This window comes from Poeciliopsis prolifica, unplaced genomic scaffold, assembly GCF_027474105.1.
Source record: "Poeciliopsis prolifica strain line A6 unplaced genomic scaffold, Auburn_PproV2 SCAFFOLD006, whole genome shotgun sequence".
Taxonomy (NCBI): domain Eukaryota; kingdom Metazoa; phylum Chordata; class Actinopteri; order Cyprinodontiformes; family Poeciliidae; genus Poeciliopsis; species Poeciliopsis prolifica.
The window spans coordinates 19,159,243-19,184,220 of NW_026562381.1; the positions used below are offsets into that span (position 1 = coordinate 19,159,243).

Here is a 24,978-nt window from a genome sequence, read left to right on the forward strand (position 1 = left end):
GTTCTGGAACCTTTCGGGACGCCGCCATGTTTTCAGAGCCGGGTCAACAGCTGAAGCCAACTAATGCAGCGACTAAAGGCCTCTTTGGGGTCAGAGGTCAATTAATACATCTTTCTGACTGCCAGTTAAATTCCCTCCCACCTCAAGTTTTTCACTGCGAACAAGATATGCCTCATTTATTATTTTATAATTCCAGGTATCTGTTTAAATCCTGCAGAAGCTCTAATATCAGTGCTGTCAGGAAAAATCCTCGTAAGAGCCGTGTTGCAGGTTTTTTCACGGCGAAGCGAAGGATTTTTCCTCTCTGAGGAACAGAAGATCCTTCAGCTTCTCGTCTGATGAAATCCTTCTAAAGCCGGCAGATCAACTCCAAACCGCCTGAAGGTAAAACCCAAAAACCGACTCATTTCTTTCCTGAAAAGTTTGACATCTGAGACCTGAGAGATTTGGCCTGATGTCCATCACGGGCAAACATCCTGCAGCTCAACGCAGCGCCTGAACGCAGCGCTTGAACGCAGCGCTTGAACGCAGCGCCTGAACGCAGCGCCGCCTGACCGCAGCGCCTCGTTGCAGCGCTTGAACGCATCGCCTGAACGCAGCACCTAAACGAGGCGCTTGAACGCAGCACCTGAACGCAGCGCTTGAACGCAGCGCATGAACGCAGCGCTTGAACGCAGCACCTGAACGCAGCGCTTGAACGCAGCGCATGAACGCAGCGCTTGAACGCATCGCCTGAACGCAGCACCTGAACGCAGCGCTTGAACGCAGCACCTGAACGCAGCACCTGACTGCAGCGCCTCGATGCAGCGCTTGAACGCAGCTCTTGACCGCAGCACCTGAACGCAGCACTTGAACGCAGCGCTTGACCGCAGCACCTGAACGCAGCACCTGACTGCAGCGCCTCGATGCAGCGCTTGAACGCAGCACCTAAACGAGGCGCTTGAACGCAGCACCTGAACGCAGCACCTGACTGCAGCGCCTCCATGCAGCGCTTGAACGCAGCGCTTGAACGCAGCTCTTGACCGCAGCACCTGAACGCAGCGCTTGAACGCAGCACCTGAACGCAGCGCCTCGATGCAGCGCCTGAACGCATCGCCTGAACGCAGCGCCTGAACGCAGCACTTGAACGCAGCGCCTGAATGCAGCGCATCGATGCAGCAGGGCTCTTCCAGCCACAGAGCTCCGTAATGAAGAGCCTGACTTGCTGACGGCTTGGCGTCCGGCTTTATTGAACCAGAATTAGGGCAGAAGAAGAGTTGCTGATTTGAATAAACGCCTGCGGCGCGCCCTCCGAGCATTTAGCTTCAATGTCTCTTCATGCCACTTTAACCTTTCCAGCTGCCGCCTGACGGAGGGAAGCAAAGCGCTGCTGAGCGCCGGCTAAACGCTTTCAGTTGCTTCAGACTCAGTAATTAGAGGCAGGAAGCCGAGTTACTGACCGGACCGGACCGGTGTCGGGTTCTGCTCTGTTCACTTCCTACAGGAAGCAAAGACTCTGTTTTCTGTATTTGTTGAATTATGAGTGAAAATATAAAACATTTGCAGTAAAATCCATAAAGTTTCCTGGGAAGATGATCCATTGTGAGCAATTCTGGTACCAGTAGAACCAGTAGAACCAGACCAGGAGGAACCTTTTATCAATCTGTACCATGAAATGAATTTGATGAAAAACTGAACTTTAGAGTAAATATGTGAAAAAGAGTTAAGAACATTCATTAAATCTTAAAGATGTATATAAAGCGCAGACAGAGCGGCTGATGAAGAGGAGGAATAATGATGCAAGCATTACAAAGTAAATGTAATTTACTGGCTTTGAAGTTGACACTGAACGCGTCGGAGGGAGAAGCCAAATTAAACCACAATTTAAAAGAAAAGAGAAAAATCTGAGGGCTAGAAGGCAAAAGCAGCCGCTCTGCTGCACCCGGTTCTGACCCAAAAGAGGAGTCCACGTCCAGAATGTTGGCTCTGGAAGAGGTCCAGCAGGTCCACAGCTGGTTCTGATCTCAACCAGCTATTCTAACAAGAAGAATAGGACGGGTTCGTCAGCAGAACCGGACGACCAGATCACCTCTGTTTATTTCAAACGGCTGGTCCGGTTCTGTTGGAGGTTCTGGTCCTGAGAGCTGAGAGGTCAAAGGCATGGTGGTAAATCCCAGGAACTCCAACCCCCTCCAGTAGCCATGAAGGAAACTTTTGTATTTAAATAATATCAAATATGAAAAGGCAAAAGAAACGAGGAACGAAATCAATTTATCTCAGAAAAAAATTAATTTTTAGGTCCCCCCATTGTTAGAACAATGGTTCAGTCCAAAGGGTAGGCGGAGCAACAGCAGCTGAACAGAACCGGCTCCGTTAGCGTGAGACGCTAGCTGTTAGCTGCTAGTCGCTAGCTGTTAGCCATTATCTGTTAGCTGCTAGTCGCTAGCTGTTAGCCGTTATCTGTTAGCTGCTAGCCACTAGCTGCTAGCTGTGGCTCTGGAGCATAAACATAAAACCCTCCAGTAAGTAAATACTTAAAGCAAAACTTCAAACACATTTCCAATCCTGATCAACAGGAAGAAACAAATGAACAAAAATCAGACTGCAGTTTATTTCATTACTTTGGATGAATCTTGATAAACTGCCTCGTTATGCCTTAAATCAAAACTAGCTAAATTGCTAAATTGCTTTAACAGACTTTTTTGATAAATGTAGAAAATATCTAATTATGTTTCGCTCTTTAACTCTTATGTTAAAAAGAAAAGATGGAAATGGGAGGGAGAGCTGACAGCTCAGTCAGCCGCTCCGTTGTGGTGCTTTGAACGTTCGTTTAAAGTTATGATTCCTCACATATGTTCACCTACCAGGACGGGAAAACCAGAAAAGGTTTAGAAATAAAGCAACTTAACAAGTTATGATTGAAACAATGCATAGCTTGTATTGGGAGCCACTGCAATAAATCAATATCTATGAGGAATTTTATGACTCTTAAATGCATGAAAGGTGCAGCAGAGATTAGATGAACCAAACTCAGGTCCAAACATTTTAGTTTGACAGTTTCATTACTGAGCAAAACCAGCATTACCACTAACTCGTCATTTTGTTCCTGCAGCCTGAATGCACTAAAAACTTTCAACATTTTATGGAACAAACATTTCACTGCAACTTGGAGATTTCCATTTATTGTCCCCTGCAATAATCAGACAGGATTTCCTCCCTGGGTCAAAGGTCACCCATCGTCCTACGGAGGAGAACACCTCAGAACTGGCCAGACACCAGGTTAAAGGTCACAGGCCATGACCGTAAGCTAAGATGGTTGCTTGGAACAGCTGAAGGCTTTGGTCAGATTTCGAACAGGAACAGCAGAGAAAAGAAACAGTCTTACACACAGTGACCCCAGGTCAGAGGTCAGCTGCCCTGCTGCTGACTTCACAGCTGGAAACTTTAATGAACTTTAACAAATCAATTCTCTCCAAAGGAATATTTCTGCTTTTCAAAATAAAAGCAGTGCTAATGTGTAGACCGTAATAACCAGACTGTTAGAAACATCGTCCACTTCACCTGACAGACGGCAATGAGGGGAAACGCAGAATCAGTGACCCCTGACCTCCAGCAAGTCAGCTGATCAGGTTAACCCTCTGAGCGCCTCGTCAACACCTCTAATCAAATTAGCGAGCAGCCAAAAATTGAAGCCTTTCATTAATTAAACAGGATCTTTCTAATTGCAAATTCAAATGTATTCGCTCTGAACAGAAGGTGTTCAGTAATATTTCAGGGAATTTGCATATTAAATGGCGGCCGCCCGCATTATGGATGCAAATGTATGCAAGGTTTCTTTATCTTTAACTTGGGGACCAGACGCTGCCTGAGCAAATGAAAACACTCCTGAGCGTTTCATTTAGCCCCACAAACGCAGCACCTGTTGAGCCGAGGTCCAGGAGCCGAGGTCCAGGAGCCGAGGTCCAGGAGCCGAGGTCCAGGAGCCGAGGTCCAGGAGCCGAGGTCCAGGAGCCAGGCTCCAGGAGCCAGGCTCCAGGAGCCGAGGTCCAGGAGCCGAGGTCCAGGAGCCGAGGTCCAGGAGCCGAGGTCCAGGAGCCGGGCTCCAGGAGCCGGGCTCCAGGAGCCGAGGTCCAGGAGCCGAGGTCCAGGAGCCGAGGTCCAGGAGCCGAGGTCCAGGAGCCGAGGTCCAGGAGCCGAGGTCCAGGAGCCGGGCTCCAGGAGCCGGGCTCCAGGAGCCGAGGTCCAGGAGCCGAGGTCCAGGAGCCTGGCTCCTGAACATTAGCCTGCGCCAGATAACAGTTACATATTACTTATAATCAGCTGGGACTTTAACGCCTTGATTTTGATTAGTTACGTAAATATTCATTAAATAAAACCTTTACAAGTTTTTTTTCCCTTTCATTTACATTCAGTAGTCCCAAGTGGAACCTTTGTATGCATTCGTTTCTGGTATGACAGTAAATCTTTTGCACAGCTTATCCACTAACAGCAGCGATGGAGCAGCTTCTGCTTCAAACAGATCCAATGCTGGAAAATATTGCAATAAGAAGATAGGCTGTCAGCAAAGCTACGCTGGCATAAAACAGCACGTGAATGCTAATATGTAGCAGCTAATGCTAATGCTAGTGTCCACATTTCTAAAGAAACTGGATGAATGATCAGAAAATCTCTGGAAAGATGAACAGATAGAAAAATCTGATTAAGAACCTGAAGATTAAAATCTAGAAATATCTCTATTTTTCAGTAATTTAGCACAAAGATTAAATGTTCTGGTTTGTTCCCAACTGGATCATGTCAAAGGTCAGCAGCATCTGTCCACAGCTGCATGGAACAATGTTTCCCAGGAGAAACGGCGAACATCCACTTCCTCCTCCGTAAATAGAGAACATGTGCTGACCGACTCCATCATCATCATCATCTTCATCGTGTAAATACAAGCTCACATATTTCAGAGCAGCAGCAGGTTCTGGTTCCTCCAGTGGGAAAAGCATTAGCTCCACGCTGTGTTACCACGGCGATGCGCAGACTATCATGGGATGTCTCAACAAATTAAAAGAGCAGGCAGGAAGTAGAAACAGAATCAAACCCACAACATGAAGGTCAACATAAATACGTGGTTTGGTGAGAGCTGAATCCAGCTAACGGGTCGGGACACCGCCCCAACACCAGCTTCAGGGCCAGGATCTCCTGAACCGGGTCAGAACCCCAGCAGCTCGGCTCAGGTAGAAAAACTTGGCAGAGGTGTTTAGGAGTCGGCTCACGCTGCGCGTCGACGCGCCGCGCCCAGAGGAAATCAAAGGCTGCAGACGACCCTCAGTCCCCACTTCATTACCGTCAACCTGCTGGATCAAACACTCTGAGTGGCTATCAGTCACAGGGCTGTGTGTGTGTGTGTGTGTGTGTGTGTGTGTGTGTGTGTGTGTGTGCGTGTGTGTGTGAGTGACAGGTGGAGAGAGCTCACAGTGTGAGGGCATTAATTAATGACTGACGGCTAAAAAGCCGCAGCAGCAACAACAGTTAAGCCTGCCGGCACCAGGAGACCCACAGCGACTCCGATCGATGGGTCGATGCTTGTACTCACACACACTCACACACACTCACAGCGCAGTCCATCATTCTCACTTCCTACACACACCTGAATCTGAACTAGGCGCCCTGCTCTCTGCGGAGCCTCCAGAGGAGGAAGAGGAGCTCCAGCTCTGACTTCATCGCTTCCCATTTTTCTTCCCAGCATCCTCCAGGAGCGATCTCTGCGATTGGACCATCACATTGGGGTCTGACAGGTCAGATTAGTGAGGTGTGATTAGGACGCCACTTGAGACGAGCATGTTGTGAATATTTATCCGTTTTACTCGCGTCCCTCTGAAATGACTTCCACAGAAACCAGCCTTCCCAGTACAGACCAGTCAGAGACCAGTTAGATACCAGCTTCCAGCTTCAGAGCAGTATGTGTTTATTTATGTGGTACAAGTTGCCGTTGTTTTCTGATGTTGGTTGGAAACGTTTCAGGTTTGTGCCACCAGGAGACCTCCAGTCAGCTGTAGTTGTCATGCCAGGCCACCGGATGTCGCTGTGATTTTAACATGCCATCGGACATGTGTTGACCGTTAGCTTCCAGCTCGTAATAAACAGCAACCCGTCTCCAATGCACGAAGCACTGATGTGTTGAACTGAACAGGTTCAGTAGCACAAGCTATCCGCGATCATTTCTGCGGCTAATGGCCCGACGCTGCGTTCTGTGCCTGGGATGAAGCGTCCCAGTGTTTTACTTTTAAGGCACCAGAACATTACAAATGCTAAAGGTTGTGAAAAATGGGAAGCAAACTTCAGCTTTGTAATGCCAACCTGAAAGGAGAGCGTAGCCGCTAGCTAGCTAGTTAGAGTCAGGATCAAAACATTTTATCAGCTTAATGGGATTCGTTTATTACAAAGCCTTAAAGATCTTTAATTGCCACTTTAAACATCCTTTTGTCATCTTTCAATGTATTTGGATTTGGGGGGTTAGTTCAAGGTAGTAATGCTAGCTAGCTTTTTTAGTACTAGCTAATGGCGCCAGCTGTATCTAATGCTGTTAGCTTTAGCTAATGGCACTAGCCGACCACGTTAGCTTGTTTCACCAGGTCTCGTATATAAAACGTCTCCATCCAGACGTTTTGTGATCCGCCTCATCAGCCTTCGCCATCTTGACTCACTGTGTTTTGGAGGAGTTTATGGGCCTGGCAGAACCGTGCTGGCCCGGTTTACTGACCCGGTTTGTAGCGGCACCATCGGACTTGGGGCGTCATTAGAGAAACAATGTGAGGCTGAAAAGGTGCAGCCAGCTGTGAGGAAGAGGAGCAGGGAGTTTGTGATGAAGCAGATCCAGATTTTTCCAAACCAACCAGACCGGCTACTGCAGGGAAATGGATCAGAACCAAGAAGTTCTGGAGCCTTAGATTCAGATTGTTATGGAAATGTAATAAGGAGGAACTTTGGGGTAGAAAGTGGTTCTACAGACTCTGACCCAGTTCTTTTGAACCGGTTTTGCAGGTTGCGGTTACAGAGACACCTGGAGATGATTTGCATTGGTGATTAACAAAGATTCTGTCCAGTCCTGCCTGGTTCTCTCTAGTTCCACCGGGTTCTTTTGGACCTGGTTCTCCACCTCATCCCTCATACTGACAGCGTCCCGCAGCATCACCCTCCCCCCGCCAGACGACCTTCCTGAAACGAGTCGCTCACCTTGAAACTCAATTTACCTGCAGAGAGAGAGAGGGGTGAGTGAGCAACAGCCTGCAGCACAGACCCGGTTCTGGTTCTGATAGAAGAAAAAAAAACGCTGTGGAGAAAAACCTCCAGATTACAGATCAGGGACACAGCAGGAGCTCTGAGGACTGGTTCTCCAGCAAAACCAGAACCTTGCTCTGGACTGGGACAGAACATAACTTGTTCTGATGGCGTTTCCGTGTCCAGAACCGCGGGTCGCACCCCCCCCAGTGGATGGACGGTCCCGTTCGGGTCAACAGAACTAAGTATCTCGAGTCCATCGCTCCAGGTTCTGGTCTGATAAGTTCAATAGGTTCTGGATGGGTTCCACGGTCCAAGTCTCTTGATGTTGATCCAGCCCAGCAGGTGTTCTGATGCTGACCCAGCAGTCATAATGTTCTGCCTGGTCCGGGCGCCAGCTCCACACACTCTGCTTTCTAACCGTGTGTGTGTGTGTGTGTGTGTGTGTGTGTGTGTGTTGAGCTAACAGCTATTAGCTTTGATAGCTCGTCCTCCCATATGGTGAGTTAGCGCTGCTCTTTAATGTAGCAAAGCGTGGCCCTGATGTTGCCATGGCTCCAGCGGTTCCCCCCCTCACCCCCCCCTCCCATCCATGCTGCCATTGAACCCCCTCCCCACCCCCCCCCGCCCCCCACCCCCCGCGCCACATGCTGCTGCGACCTTGGCGTTTTCCAGCGGCACGCCCGCTGCCATCTGCAGGCGGCAGGCTTGGGCAGTAAAGCATCGCGACCCCGAGCTTCTGGGCCCGTTACGCCTCCACAGGGCCCGGTCCAGATGGCGCTCCCGCTAAGAGGTTTTACTGCGAGGCTGAAGAAAGACGAGGCGGAGGATCAAACCCCCGTCCTCCTCCTCCTTCTGCTTGTTCTGCCAGATTGCAGATTGTCGCCTCCAGAACTTTTCGGCCGGTAGAACCGGCTGGAGGTTCTGTGACCTGGGCAGCAGCAGGCTTTTATCTTTTAAACTGGGCAGTTACTGGTTTAACTGGTTGTCATGGCTGCTGGTGGTTGCTATGGTGAAACATCAAAGTAAACGAAACATGAGCCTCATCATCATCTTCTTCTGGTCTCTCCCTGATTTTGTTTTCTTGTTGCATGCAGTGGAGGAAAACCAGCAAGGAGGTGGCAGCCTGATGCTGAGGGAGGCTTTTCAGTAGAAACAGGAAAGCTGCTTAGCATTGAGCTAACAGTCCTGAATGAAGACCTGCTAACAGCTAAAGGCTGGTCAGGAGTTCATCTTCCAAAAGACTGATGACCCACAGTTAAAGAGCTAAAGATGCTAGTGGTGGTTAGCAGCAGGGCCAGCGGTAAATAAATCAAGTGGTCAGGTAAATGGGGTGGCACACACACACACGCGCGCACACACGCGCGCACACACACAGACACACACACAGACACAAAATTATTTTTTTCTTGCTGTTAAAAAGTGTTTCCAAACCAGCGGCTTTGGACTTTCTGTTTTCATGCAGACCCAAAAACAGTCACTCATTTGAACAAAAAATGCTGCACACACACACACACACACACACACACACACACACACACACACACACACACACACACACACAGATCAATACCACTTTATAATTCAAGATTGCTGGAGTTTGGGTTTTAGGGCAGCCTGGCTTCCAGCTTTCATAAATATTACAGTGTTATTGACTTGATCTCAATGAATTGGAGGTTTTCTTCTGCTTTTTTCTTCTTCTTCTGCTTCATTGCACACCCCCCTTCCTCCGCCACGAAACTCACACACCTTTAAATTTAGTTCTGATCCTGAGGAATAGAGTCTTCTTGTTTTATTTTCAGTGAGTTAAAGATAAGAGAAGAAACAAGCTTCAACACGGAGGCTGATAGCCTGAACACCTCCTCTCTCTCACACACACACACAGGCCAACACTCCATCAGATCGGGCAGAGATGGTCTCACCTCTGAGCAGCAGCACTGTGTGTGTGTGTGTGTGTGTGTGTGTGTGTGTGTGTGTGTGTGTGTGTGTGTTTGCAGCCATGAAACTACAGCTGATGACAGTAACAGCGACTCGACCCAACGCTTACAGAAGGTTTTTCCGACCCAGCCGCCTCTGGTGCCGGTCCCTCAGCGACCCAATGCGTTGTGTAGCGACGGCTTCACCTAAAGCTCACCTGACCTGTGGTTCGGACCGCAGCTGCCGGCATGTTCTGCTCACCGCAACTGAACATGGATCAAAAACCTAAAACCAGTCCAGAACTTTTGAATTTCCTGATATAACACAAAGGATTTCACAAACCAACCTGAAGACAGAAAATGAAATTCCAGAGTTAAAACAAATGCAACAAGAAACAAACAACTGAACCTTAAGCAGTAAAGTGGAAAGGTGTATTGTAGTGACTGGGAACGCTGGGAATTCTGGGAGAATCATCACATTGTTGTTCTGACTCATAACAATGTGAGTCAGAACTTTAGTTTGGACCTTATGAACCAGAGCTGCATCCAGCACAGAACCATCAACACTGCTGACCTCTGACTCTGAGACCAAATCAGACAGGAAGTGACGTCACACTTCATATTCTAGCTGCTGATTAGCAACCGTTCCTCCCGACCAACTGGACCAGTTAACCCTTTCAGCCTCTTCAATCATCAGCAAAACATCAACTTTGCAGAAAATTTGATTTTTGTTTTCAGAGAAAAAGTATTTATAAGTAACCTGATATGGGTCGTCTCAGACCCACAGTTGTGCTTCTGGATCACAAAAACCTTTAAATTGTGAGTAGATTGCTATGATCTATAATTCCCACAATGCATGACTCAGAACCTTCTCAGCACTTCCTGTTGTCTCAGTCAGAACCACCATGACAGCAACAAGTTAGCATAAAATGCTCCGATTAGCGCTGAAGTTTTATTCAACCTCTCCCATCACCCCAATCACCCCCAGTCAGCCCCGGTCCCTCCCATTACCCTCCGTTCCCCCCTAACCCTCATCACCCCTTCTTCATCCTCCATCTTCCTCTCAGCCTCTCTGGCTCGGTGATGTTCTGTTTTATTGTAAATCTATACCGTTAATCTGCGCGGCTCCGATTGGCCGCAATGTCCCGATCAATGTGCTGCGATTGTTGGAAGGCGCCTGCTGGGACAGATGACCCCTGACCCTGCACTGAGTCCAGACTTCAGATCTACTGTTCCAATTTCATCTGACCAACAAACCAGAGAACATTTCTCACCGTCCTCTTCCTGATGTGTCACTATCACAGCTCCAGTCACGAGATGGCCGGTCCTTCAGAAGCCTCTTTATGCCACAGTGACAGGAGGACAGAACTAGAAACTCGAACCAAAACCAAGCAGCAAGATAGACACTGCTCTGGAACCAACCAAGAAACTGACTCATAAACAGGCAACAAAAGCAAAGACCAACAACCTGGCGTCGAACTGAGAAAGCCGCTGACCCGACTGAGGGCAAATCAAACTTTGCCAATAACAATTTCATTAAGGGAAGACTAATCCGAATCTAGCGACTGAACAGAGGCGCTACTGACACTGGGCCAGAAGACAGAGGCGACTCGGGTTCAGACTCACTTTATCGCACTGTGTATGACAGGGTTGGATGTTTCGCTGTTGGATCGCTGGAAGTTTTTCTGGATGAAACAAAGCTTAAGGCTTTTTCTGCTCCATTTGTGAATCGCCTCCTTAAATCTGCATTGCTGCCGTTTCTCCTCCCATGAGACTATAAAGCATCATAACTGAGAGACCAACATGTTGTCCTGTTGTTTCTTTACTTAATGAAGATGAAACCATGAAGCTGACAGCACAAAGCCAAAGTAAATGCTCTCCTTAGGTTTAATTATTCTCTGCAAACCTAACTTTGATGGACGTGATTCGTTTTCAAAGGTTCCTGATGGGAATTGAAGTTTCTTTTTATACCAAGTTCCGGCCCGGCTCAGATGACCACAAGAAACTGGAAGGACACGACATGAACCATTTTAAGTCCTCAAGAGGCTTTTATAATTAAAATGAAGTCTAGAAGTCGGAACCGCTACACCGATGTGTGCGCCCCTCAATCTGGTTCTCCGTCAGGGCCCGATCTTCTTTGGACACGGACCGGCTGGCGCTCCACAGGTCTCAGCATCTGCTCCAAGGTCCGGTCAGGTGACGTCTCCACATGCGGTTGATCCGAACCCCAAACTGGCTCTGACACTGCGTCAGACGACAGATGCACCTCAGGGTGTCTGGTTCCGGCTCCGCCTTTGGACCTGGTTCTGGAGCTCCATAAATAAGCGAGTGCTCAATATATACGGCGCCGGTGGACCATAAGTGCCTCCCATCTCCAAGATATTAACTGAAGCGTAGTTAGCGTGCCGCAGTGTAGCAGAGCAGGGCGCATCAACCATCCAGCCACCAAGTTAGCCGTGGAGCTAGCCACCGAGTTAGCCGTGGAGCTAGCCACCGAGTTAGCGATGGAGCTAGCCACAGAGTTAGCCATGGAGCTAGCCACAGAGTTAGCCACGGAGCTAGCCACAGAGTTAGCCACGGCGCTAGCCACCGAGTTAGCCATGGAGCTAGCCACAGAGTTAGCCATGGAGCTAGCCACCGAGTTAGCGATGGAGCTAGCCACAGAGTTAGCCACGGAGCTAGCCACAGAGTTAGCCACGGAGCTAGCCACAGAGTTAGCCACGGCGCTAGCCACCGAGTTAGCCATGGAGCTAGCCACAGAGTTAGCCATGGAGCTAGCCACAGAGTTAGCCATGGAGCTAGCCACCGAGTTAGCCACGGAGCTAGCCACAGAGTTAGCCACGGAGCTAGCCACAGAGTTAGTTGTGGAGCTAGCCACCGAGTAAGCCATGGGACTAGCCACAGAGTAAGCCACAGAGTTAGCCACGGAGCTAGCCACAGAGTAAGCCATGGGACTAGCCACAGAGTTAGCCGTGGAGCTAGCCACAGACTTTGCCATGGAGCTAGCCACAGAGTTAGCCACGGAGCTAGCCACAGAGTAAGCCATGGGACTAGCCACAGAGTTAGCCACGGAGCTAACAAGAGAGTTAGCCATGGCGCTAGCAAAGGAGCTAGCCACCAAGTTAGCCACCTAGCTAGCCACAGAGTAAGCCATGTAGCTAGCCATGTAGCTAACCAGCAGATCATACTGATCTGCTGGTTTATTGGCGTTTAGATTGATCCAGACTGATCATCCTGGAGCTCTAAGCAGAACTTAAAGCAGGTACCGGTACCGGTACCGGTGTCTTTAAACCCCGGCTGAACGCGCTGCTGCTCAAACAGGCCTCTGTACTTAAATCTCTTTAGTTTATTTTTATTATATGGGTTTTTCTTCTTTAAAATCTATTATTTTGATTTTTGATTGTAAGGTGACCTTATGTGCCCTGAAAGCAACTTTTAAATAAAATATATAATTATTATTATTAGAAATACTTATAACGCTACAAACAAGGACGTTGCCTTGTTACGTCTTCACGCGGCGGCAGACCTCTGGGTTTTTACATCAATTTACATTAAGATGTTCTTATGGAGGCGACAGGCGGAGCAGCAGCTGCTCCGTTTCAACCAATCAAATTTGATTTCTGCAGCTTTACATCCTAACAAACATAAAAACACAGAGTCATGCAACATAGAATCAACAATCAAAACATGACATTAAGTCAAGTTCCTTCATTAAGTGAATAATTGATTACGTTTCAAATCAAACTAAACAGCTGGTTTTTAGTGGAGATTTAAAGGAAGTCAGGGTTTCTGCTGTTTTACAGTTTTCTGGAAGTTTGTTCCACATCTGTGGTGCACAGATGCTGAAGGCTGCTTCTCCTCGTTTGATTCTGGTTCTGATGCAGAGCAGAACCAGAACCAGAACCTGAGAGGTCTGGCAGGTTGATACAACAGCAGCAGATCTTTAAACCGTTGAGCGATTTTAAAGTATTTTAAAGTCTATTCTTTGAGCTACAGGGATTTAAAACTGGTCTTCTGTTCTCTATCTTCCTGGTTTTAGTCAGAACTTCAGCAGCAGCTTCTAGATCAGCTGCAGACCCAAATCAGGTATGATGTATAAAGCAGCGCGGCTTTAAACATGCAGATTGTTTTGTACATCACACTTTTCTAAATTTGTCTGTCTGGCAAGTTTTAGTGTGAAAACTACGCAGTTGATACATGGGGCCCCGGTTGTTGAAGGGTTATTACTGTCCAATGTTCTCATCAAGCTTTCTGGTAAAAGCTATTTGGTCAGTGCTACATCACTAGCATTGAAACATTAGCATTAGCCCTCGGCGAGGATAATCACTGAATTACAGAGAATTAACAGCAATCATAAAAAATAAAGATTTAAATTCAAACTTCAAATTGATCCGATGTCTAAAGAAAACTGTGAAGATTTATAAACAGTCACCTAAACTGGATCTGATAAATGTTGGATTACAATAACGAAGCATCTGTACTAATCCAATCAGCAACTCCTAGTAAGTTAGGTGAGAAAATAAGAGAGCTAAAATACTTTATGATTCACTAAACTAAACAGTTTTCTGGGAAAATTTGACTCCTTTAAAATCTCTGAAACTAACTTTATGCAAAAACCCCAAATATGTGGCAAATTTTCCCAATGACTTTAATAGCTGTTATCTTATTGATTATGACTGTTTAAGGATTGAGGGAGATTTCAACATCCATCCTGTCAAGCTGAAGACAGAGGGGCAAAAAGCTGAGCTATTGCTGCTAGCTTTGCCTCGACTCAACATGCGGGGCAGGAAACACACATGAGGACTCTGGAGCGGATCAGCAGTCAGGCTGCCAATATTATTAATATCTCTGTTGATGTCGTTCCTCTCATCATTTCTCTGTCAACGCTGAAAGTTCAATCTGCTGAATCACGAAGCAAAGCATTTATGACAAAATATTTCCTGGAACTCGGCAGAAACTTCAAATCTCTCTGTGCTGTAAGTCAGAAGATGAGCTGGCCGATCATTTTCAACATACATTTCAGATACCATTTCAGGTTCCATTGAAGTGAAGATTGTGTGGAAGGAAGAAATCTCTGTGGAGAAATGCTCTACTGGTGAGAAGTGATTGAAGCCTTGGAGAATGCTGAATGTAAATGGCGTAAAACGTCACTTCATATTTATTATGAAACCAAACGTTCTTTGGTTGAATCATAAACAAAAACATCAACGTTGCCTGTATCTTGTTTACCGCTGTTGACAAGTTAAGCAACCTTCCTTTGACTGAGCCACTGGATCTAACGGCGCCTGCAGCGGACCTGAAACCTTCTTCTCTGAGAAAATGGAAAAGGATTTAATGTTTTCTGCCATGACATCTTCTTGCTGCCGTTTGCTTGTTTTATTTTAGTTAAAATTCTAAAAATCAATTTAGTGATGTCATGAGGCGTGAACCTCCAGGGGAACAGCTGCAGCATGATCCAAGAAAACTAAACACCAATCCAAAACCAGCAATATGCAGAAGACAGAGACTCAATTTCAACAAGTCAACCATGAACACTAAGAAGAAATAATAAATCTATCATCTCCTCTTCCTGGGTCTTCCCTAACTTTCCTTCATGATTAGAACAACAGACACTAGGCCTGTCACGATAACAGATTTTGCTGGGCGATAAATTGTCTCAAAAATTATTGCGATAAACGATAATATTGTTTGAAGACCTTTTTACATCGATTTAATGGAAATTACATAATAATACATACGATTTCCTGCCAAAGATAGATACACTTTACTTTCAAAAGACACTTAACACTGGGACTGATACACAAAATAAATAAAACAACCAAAAATAAAATAGATTCTCAGTCTCCATTAACAATAAATGTACTTGAATAAAAACTAAACAACATGAAGCCAAAGTGGAAATAAATACTGCATTCAACCAAAAGAGTGCAGATTATGAAGTCTGTATAGTTTATTGCCCTTCAGTAATAATTAGATTTAAATAGAGAAGAATCCGACTGAATGATGCAATAGTTCAAACTAAAGGATTTATTACCCAGAACGACAATCTGAGAACGTTCTTCGTTCTGAGATTGTCCCTTGTGTGTTACGGTAGATCGTTGTGTGTTACGGTAGATCGTTGTGTGTTACTGTAGATCGTTGTGTGTTACGGTAGATAGTTGTGTGTTACGGTAGATCGTTGTGTGTTACGGTAGATCGTTGTGTGTTACGGTAGATCGTTGTGTGTTATGGTAGATCGTCGTGTGTTACGGTAGATCGTCGTGTGTTACGGTAGATCGTTGTGTGTTACGGTAGATCGTTGTGTGTTACGGTAGATCGTCGTGTGTTACGGTAGATCGTCGTGTGTTACGGTAGATCGTTGTGTGTTACGGTAGATCGTCGTGTGTTACGGTAGATCGTTGTGTGTTACGGTACATCGTTGTGTGTTAAGGTAGATCGTTGTGTGCTACGGTAGATCGTCGTGTGCTACGGTAGATCGTCGTGTGTTACGGTAGATCGTCGTGTGTTACGGTAGATCGTTGTGTGTTAAGGTAGATCGTCGTGTGTTATGGTAGATCGTTGTGTGTTATTGGTAGATCATTGTGTGTTATGGTAGATCGTTGTGTGTTGCTGTAGATCGTTGTGTGTTGCTGTAGATCGTTGTGTGTTATGGTAGATCGTTGTGTGTTGCTGTAGATCGTTGTGTGTTACGGTAGATCGTTGTGTGTTAAGGCAGATCGTCGTGTGTTATGGTAGATCGTGTTACAGTAGATCGTTGTGTGTTAGGGTAGATCGTTGTGTTGCTGTAGATCGTTGTGTGTTGCTGTAGATCGTTGTGTGTTATGGTAGATCGTTGTGTGTACTGTAGATCGTGTGTTGCTGTAGATCGTTGTGTGTTACGGTAGATCGTTGTGTGTTGCTGTAGATCGTTGTGTGTTATGGTAGATCGTTGTGTGTTAGGGTAGATCGTTGTGTGTTGCTGTAGATCGTTGTGTGTTACGGTAGACCGTTGTGTGTTACAGTAGATCGTTGTGTGTTATTGGTAGATCATTGTGTGTTATGGTAGATCGTTGTGTGTTGCTGTAGATCGTTGTGTGTTGCTGTAGATCGTTGTGTGTTATGGTAGATCGTTGTGTGTTGCTGTAGATCGTTGTGTGTTACGGTAGATCGTTGTGTGTTAAGGCAGATCGTCGTGTGTTAAGGTAGATCGTCGTGTGTTACAGTAGATCGTTGTGTGTTAGGGTAGATCGTTGTGTGTTGCTGTAGATCGTTGTGTGTTGCTGTAGATCGTTGTGTGTTATGGTAGATCGTTGTGTGTTACTGTAGATCGTTGTGTGTTGCTGTAGATCGTTGTGTGTTACGGTAGATCGTTGTGTGTTGCTGTAGATCGTTGTGTTATGGTAGATCGTTGTGTGTTACGGTAGATCGTTGCTCTGATCTAAATCAAGGATTTATCCAGACTGGGAGAGTGACGCAGCCTATTGAATGTGACCGGTAGCCAATCAGAAAGCGCGGATTCTCCTCGTGCTTTCTGAGGGGAAACACGGAGGGAATCCCGAACAGCTGACACGGTGCAACCCGAAGTCCAGCAGACATCGGAAACAACATGAATGTTATTCAACATTTCATGCAAAGAAAATATAAATAACTAGGGAGTTGGAGCAAAATTTCTAGCAGAAAACCCGGTAACTTTTCAGCAGTTCTTCGTTAACGTGACATAAATAGTTTATAATGATTTTCATTCAGTCAGACTGACACTAGCTACATGCATTGCAGGTAGATTGTAGTAAGGAATTGATTAATGCCTGGTTTCAAAATTAGTGAACTGGACTTATTATTTTGTGTCCATTGTCGGACACAACACGGTTCGATCGAACCGTTATAGCGAGGATTTCTGTCGGCTAATGTGTCTCAGGTTTTGATAAAGGGCGACAATCGGCGACATCAGATGGTGCAGCGTGCTGGGCATTACACTAAGGAATAAGGAAGGGAGGGTCAGTGGAGTTGAGCCTTTTTTCATTCAGTGTCATCAACAGGAAGAGAAAAAGGCAGGAAGAAACGACATAGACGATAATTGAAATGACGTCGATAGTTTTAATTTATCGTGCGATTAATTGATTTATTATTTATCGCGACAGGCCTAACAATCTGGTTAAATCAGCATCACTGAAAAAAGCCACGTTCACACGCTTTCCCTGGTTACATTGCTGAGACTGGCCTAGTCAAAGACTAGACTGGCCTAGTCAAAGACTAGACTGGCCTATTCAATGGCATCCACAGAAACAGACTGGAAGAACAACAGAGGTGGTTCTGGTTCAGCTATAGCTGGCATTCTGACTAAACCCAGGAAGTTAGATCTCAGAGAACGCACTACTGCTGGTAGTTTAGAAATCACGGAGCGGCTTAAAGATCCACTTGGGTTTCGGTTCAGAACCAGAACCGGAACCAGAGCACAATGCATTTTCTGCCTGAAAATGTTATTCAGTATCCAAGAGGGAGGCGAGGCACGGCTTCAGGTGTCAGTCCTTTCACATTAGTGCGTGTTGTCCGTGTGAGGCCCCTGCTTGTTTGAGGTCAAAGGTCACTCTCCATCACACTAAGCGTGCCTCCCCAGTGCTGTAAATGGAGCCTCTGAGGGGTCGTGACCTCCATGTAAGGCTCAGGAGGTGAGGGAGTCGGGGGCACCGCCGGCGCTGCGGGTAATTACAGCCCAGCCTCCTCCACCACTTTGACACTCTGTGGCAATTTATTGCCCCGCTCGGGCAACTTGGCCACCCATCTAATTGCAATATTAGCGTGTAATAACAGTGAAGCTGCGGCGATCTGTCAGCGCTGCGATCTGCTGCCTCGGCAGGATTTCAGCCATTAACCGGCAAACGACTGAGGAGCATCGGCTCACATTTATATTCACACACAGCGGCGGGGCGGCTGGACGCGGCGGGGCGGCTGCGGCGGGGCGGCTGGACGCGGCGGGGCGGCTGCGGCGGGGCGGCTGGACGCTGCTTGCCAACAGCCTCTGAAAGCCTCATGCAACCAAAGACTGCATTGCTGCAAACGCATTCAAACAGTTCAACCTGTGTGTGTGTGTGTGTGTGTGTGTGTGTGTGTGTGTGTGTGTGTGTGTGTGTGTGGTGCTGCACCTTGTTATGTGATGGAGGGAAAATACAAACTAGAGTTCAGAAACAGAAGATGTTTGATTCTCTCCAGTCAGAGGCCTGCTTTATGGCAGCTGCATCATTTGCATGATGGGTCACTAAAAAGCGCCACGTTGCCCCTCCAACCCACCCACACAGAGGGGCAGATGGGTGGAGAAAGGGGGCAACACCGCAATAAATCCCTGCATTAGTTAACGAGCTCTAAAACGCAGCTAAACCGGTGGAGCCGTAAATCAGCAGAGAACCGAGAAACAACAACACCAAGAGTCCAGAGAGAGAGAGAGTGTGTGTGTGTGTGTGTGTGTGTGTGTGTGTGTGTGTGTGTGTGTGTGTGTGTTGTGTGTGTCGGTTGTCGGTTCCTGTGTCAGAATCGCAGCGTCAAATGCAGAGAAACCAAAGAAAGACTTTCGGACAGAAACTGACCCACTGAGACAGGACCTGGTCCGGTTTGGATCGGGCCAGAGCTTCAACTGGTCTATCCAAGGCAGGACAGAACGGTCCATTCAGACCAGAACATCAACTTGTTATTTCTGCACCAGAACAGAACCGAAAGAAACGTCCAAACCAAAGAAACCAGAACCTCAGTGATCTGAGAACAAATAGACTCAGAACCAGCAAATCAATCATTTCTAACCAAACACCTGAACCTCCAGAACCAGAACCAGAACCAGCAGACCGCTGAGAGTCGAGTCCTCAGTTTGTGCTTTTATTGTGAAGGTCTTCTGAGCCGAGTCATGGATGATGAAACATCGAGAGGTGACAATAAAACACATCAGAGGTGAGAGGTCGCTCCCCGCTGTGTGCGCGAGCATGTGTGTGTGTGCATGCATAAGTGTGTGTGTGTGTGTGTGCGTGTGTGTGTGTGCATGCATATGTGTGTGCGTGTGTGTGTGTGCATGCATATGTGTGTGCGTGTGTGTGTGTGCATGCATATGTGTGTGTGTGTGTGCATGTGTGTGTGTGTGTGTGTGTGCAAGATGGCGGCGCGTGTAGACGCAGCGGCTCGGAGCTCCCGTGTTTTCGTTCTTGTTAGCCTGTTTTTATTGATGTCTTCGCTCAACACACTACTGGAAGCCTTGACAACTTATAGCAGATCAGAACTGTGGAACATAGGGGCACAGTTTGGACTTCACACACCCACCAAGCTGGACTTTATTCCTCCAGAGCTGCTTCGAACACCTGGAACTATGATCATTCCCCCCCTGCTGCGAAGGCGACGGAGGAGGCAGCGCAAACAAAAGAGGGGCAAGAGAGCCGGCGTGCGTGCAAGGCTACAAGCTAACCCTCACAGACCGGCCCTCACACACCGGCCCTCACAGACCGGCCCTCACACACCGGCCCTCACAGACCGGCCCTCACACACCGGCCCTCACAGACCGGCCCTCACACACCGGCCCTCACAGACCGGCCCTCACACACCGGCCCTCACAGACCGGCCCTCACAGACCGGCCCTCACACACCGGCCCTCACAGACCGGCCCTCCCCAGCCTCTTCCTCGCCAACGCCAGGTCTCTCGTCAACAAAATCGACGAGGTGCGACTCCGAATTATCTCTCGCCGGATGGACAGCTGTGTGACTGTTGTCACAGAGACCTGGCTGGATGAAAACATCCCAGACTCAGCGGTGGAGATAACGGGGCGCGCTCTGTTCCGGGCGGATCGGACGGCAGCTTCGGGTAAGAGCAGAGGCGGAGGTTTGGCATTGTATGTACACAATGCCTGGTGTACAGCCACACACTCTGTCGGCACATTCTGCTCTCCTGACTTGGAATATCTGGCGGTGAAATGCAGACCCTTCAAGTTGGTGAGAGAACTCTCGTCCATTGTGATCGTGGCCGTCTACATACCACCGCGGGCTAATGCTAAGTTAGCATTAGAGGAGCTATACTGCCTGATCAGCGGGCAGATGAACTCCAACCCGGAGGCGGCCATGATTGTGGCGGGGGACTTTAACCACGTGGAACTGAAGGCTGTGTTTCCCAAATTCCACAAGTTCATAAACTTTCCCACCAGAGACAATAACACTTTGGATCAGGTCTACTGCAATACCCCAGGAGCATACAAGGCTGTAGCAGGTCCACATCTGGGCATGTCTGACCACATCTCAGTGGAGCTGATTCCTGTCTACAAGCCTCTGGCCTGCAGAACTAAGCCGACCACCAGAATAGTTCAGGTCTGGACTGAGGAGGCCTCCTCTGCACTTCAGGACTGCTTTGAGCACACAGACTGGAGTGTGTTCAGGGACGGAGCAGACTTGGAGGAATACTCATCGTCCGTTCTGTCCTATATTCAGTTCTGCACCGATGCTGTCCTCCCTGTTAAGACCATAAAAGTGTTTCCAAACCAGAAACCATGGCTGGACAGCACAGTACGGGCCCTGCTGAAAGCCCGGGATGCTGCCTACAGATCTGGAGACAGGTTGGCTTATAGCAGGGCCCGGTCGGAACTGAAAAAGGAATTAAGCAGGCCAAGCTCCAGTACAAACAGCGGATTGAGGAACACTTCATCAACAACAACCCCCGAAGCATGTGGAGAGGCATCAGGACCATGACGGACTACAAACACAGCACTCAGCTGACCAGCCGCGACCCCACCCTGCCTGACACCTTAAACAGCTTCTTTGCCCGCTTTGACACAGTGGGCAGCAGAGAAGCTGTACATCTACCCCGACTGGAAGAGCAGTACCAGCCTCTCGTCCTGCAGCAGCACCAGGTGACGTCCACCCTGAGGAGGATCAACACCCACAAAGCTACAGGACCGGACAAGGTGTCAGGCCAGACGCTGAAAACGTGCGCCGACCAGCTGGCAGGAGTTTTCTGGACATTTTCAATCTGTCCCTGCAGTTCACCATGGTCCTGAGTGTCTCAAGTCTTCCACCATCATCCCTGTACCAAAGAAGACGACCATCACCAGCCTGAACGATTACCGGCCCATCGCTCTGACCCCGGTGATCATGAAGTGCTTTGAGAGGATTCTTCTGAGGTACATCAGACACTTGATCCCTGCAGACCTGGACAGCCTCCAGTTCGCCTACAGAGCGAACCGGTCAACAGAGGATGCTGTCTCCATCACTCTGCACACAGCCCTGTCCCATCTGCAGCATCCCAACACCTACGTCAGGATGCTATTTGTAGACTTCAGCTCAGCATTTAACACCGTCATCCCAGACAAGCTGGTGCTGAAGCTACTCAAGGTGGGGCTGCCTGCTTCACTGTGCCACTGGATCAGAGACTTCCTCACCAACAGGCCTCAGGTGGTGAGAATAGGTGGCTCAACATCGTCCCCACTGGTCCTCAACACAGGCACACCGCAGGGCTGTGTGCTCAGCCCAGCTCTCTTCACCCTGTTTACACACGACTGCGTTGCCATCCACCCCACCAACACAGTCGTCAAGTTCGCGGACGACACAACAGTAGTGGGTCTCATTTCAGACAACAACGAGACCCACTACAGAGAGGAGATTCTGCAGCTCACTCAGTGGTGTTCAGCCAACAACTTGGTGCTGAACACAGGGAAGACCAAGGAGGTCATTGTGGACTACAGAAGGTCCAGGAGGACGGGTCACTCCCCTTCTCATAGATGGAGAAGAGGTGGAGCGTGTGGACAACATCAAGTTCCTGGGCCTCCACATCACGTCTGACCTCTCCTGGAATACCAACACCTCCCACCTGGTGAAGAAAGCACAACAAAGGCTCTTTCCTCAGGAAACTGAGACGGGCTGGACTTTCCTCACGGCTGCTCCTGAACTTTTACAGGGCGACGATCGAGAGCGTCCTGCCTCAACGTGACTGTGTGGTACGGTAGCTGCACAGCACTGGAGAGGAAACAACTGACACGGGTGGTGAGAACAGCACAAGGCACTGTGGGATGCCCCCTCCCGGACCTGGACTCTATTTACATGGGCCGGGTCAAGAAGAGAGCTGAATCCATAGCCATGGATTCAAGCCACCCGGGCCACAGACTGTTTGTGCCGCTGCCATCAGGCAAGCGGTTCAGGAATATACAGACTACAACAAACAGACTGAGAAACAGTTTCTTCCCCACAGCCGTCAGAGCCATTACTCCCTGCCGCCCCCTCCCACACATATCATAACCTCACATACACCCCTCACCCCCACACAGCCATTGCACTTGCACTGTCACATCATCTGCACTTTACCATAATTGGACCTGCTGCTTCTTCTTTGGTGTGGTTGAGTGCCTTTAGTTAATTTTAGTTGTATATATTATTATTATTGTGTGTTTGTTTATTTAATATTGTATATTTTGACTTTTTGCACGGGAGTTGCAATAGAAATTTCGTTGAATCCTGTTCAATGACAATAAATGCTATGCTATGCTATGCTATGCTATTCTATGCTATGTGCATGCATAAGTGTGCATGCATATGTGTGTGTGCGTGCGTGCGTGTGTGTGTGCGTGTGTGTGTGTGTGTGTGTGTAAGAGAGTCTCTGACAGGTTGGGACTTGCAGCTCCTGCTCCTGATTGGGGGTGTTGGTCTCACCTGGCCACAGACCAACACCCCCAATCAGCCAATCACAGAAGGACGGAGGCAGGACGAGTTCTGCTCCTCCTGCCTGGATTAAAGATCTCGGTTTGAACGCAGCAGGAGGCTCCTGGTTCTGGTTCTGGTGGTTCTACTGAGGAGTCGGTGGCTCGTCAGAACCGGCGGCTGTTTCCCAGATCGTCGGGCGATGAAGGAGAAGCGGCGGCTGTCTCGACTTGCCGCCGCTCTGATCGTGTTTTTGCCGCTTCCTGGTGTTGATGAAACGGTTCGCAGGAAGTGGGAGGTGAGAAACAAGCAGAAACGGAGCCGCCGTGCCAGCTGCGCCGGGCTTTAATTAGGCCGCAGCTCAAACTGATGCTGCTCCAGGAGGCCATGAAACACCTGCTGTTCACAGACCGGGACTGGATCCAGAACCAGAACCGACCAACAGAACCATGAACCGGGATTACAGACCAGTTAGAAGTGAACAGAGACAGGAAGCTGAACCCATCAAAGAGAGGTCATGAGAGGTCAGGTGAGGTCATGAGAGGACAGGTGAGGTCATGAGAGGTTATATGAGGTCATGAGAGGACAGGTGAGGTCATGAGAGGACAGGTGAGGTCATGAGAGGTTATATGAGGTCATGAGAGGACAGGTGAGGTCATGAGAGGTTATATGAGGTCAGGTGCGGTTATATGAGGTCATGAGAGGACAGATGAGGTCATGAGAGGACAGGTGAGGTTATGAGAGGACAGGTGAGGTCATGAGAGGTTATATGAGGTCAGGTGAGGTCATGAGAGGTCAGCTGAGGTTATATGAGGTCAGGTGTGTTCCTACCTGTCGATGATGACCGGGTCCGAAGGCGTTTCGTTCCGGTTTCCGCAGCTCTTCTTGTCACAGCACCGACTGTGGAAAGAATAGAGCCGTTAGAACAAGCCAGAGTCTTCAGAACCTCCTGGTAACAGACCGGTTCTGGTTCTGTCGACTCTTCCATCCAATCTGATCTCATGTCTGCAGCATCGTCTTCATCTCAGGATGTCAGAGGTCCAAACTGAACCGGCCCTGTCAGAAGTTCTGGCAAACTTCTGACAGCAGAACCCATCCTCTTCAAGCCTGCAGCTCCAGAACCAGAACCGGGCTTGGGAGGGTCCGGTTCTGGATCTTCATAAATGTCGGCAGAACCGATCAGTCAGAACCAGAACTCTGAGGAGCTCCAGGTTTCTATGTGGGCGCTACAGAGCCGGTGGAGCTCAGTGAGTCCTGCAGGACATTTGGACTCTTTTAAAGTGAAGATCAGAACCGGAACCGAAACAGGTTTTAAACTCTGTTCCTAAAAATCCAGCTGAAATATTTAAGGATAATTTTATGACAATAAAACTAATTTTAAAAAAAGAATCAAATGAGATTTTTACGTCAGTAATTTATTTACTGAAATAAAATGAAAACATGAAAACAAAGTTTGCATGAACGTCCGAGTGATCAATGAAGGCCTGAAATCTGAAGATTTGGAGAAAATTTTACACGTTTAAATTGTAAATCATCAAACTGACTTTATTGAAGTTTTTTTGCTTCATTAGCAAAGAAAATGAAAAGTGAAAGAATCCGAACCGATCAGCTTTGTCTCATTTTGATTCGACCTTTAATTTCTTTTTGAGGCTTGTTAAAATGTTTGTGCAGCCCTGAGTTTTGCCTGCAGGCGCAGTAAGTATTAGTTAGATGGAGGGAACATGCAGCAATACTGATCCTGGATCAAATGAGATGCATTTAAAAGTTCTGATGTAAACAGATCTGCTCGAGTTTGCTGCCATAATCTTTCATGAGAAGCTGCCTGACAGTCACAGCGCAGGGAAAATTGCGAGCTGCCATTATGAACATTTTCACAGGAAACGAAATGAACCGGCTCAGACATCCGAGTCGTTCCCGTTTCAGCCTCAGAGGAAACATTCCCACATTTGTTCCAATGGATTTCCTGGAGTTTATCCATCATTAATAACAAGACATGAAGTCAACATCAGACCTAATCTTCTGACAAGCTTCTTCTTCTCTTACTGCGCTGAGCAGCATTAGCATATCTTCCGGTAATTCTTAAAAATTAATCACACTGCATCTGACCCGTGACGTCCAATTACACTCCAGCATCGGCCCCATGCTGTCCTGAATCAAATTGCCATTTGACAAACAAGCGTCAAATCGAGGC

At 47.9% G+C, this 24,978-nt stretch overlaps 1 pseudogene; it reads right to left on the bottom strand.

Moving 5' to 3' along the window:
- Positions 1 to 24,978, bottom strand: part of LOC129360470 (transcription factor COE3-like) — a 102,640-nt pseudogene that overhangs the window by 45,950 nt on the left and 31,712 nt on the right.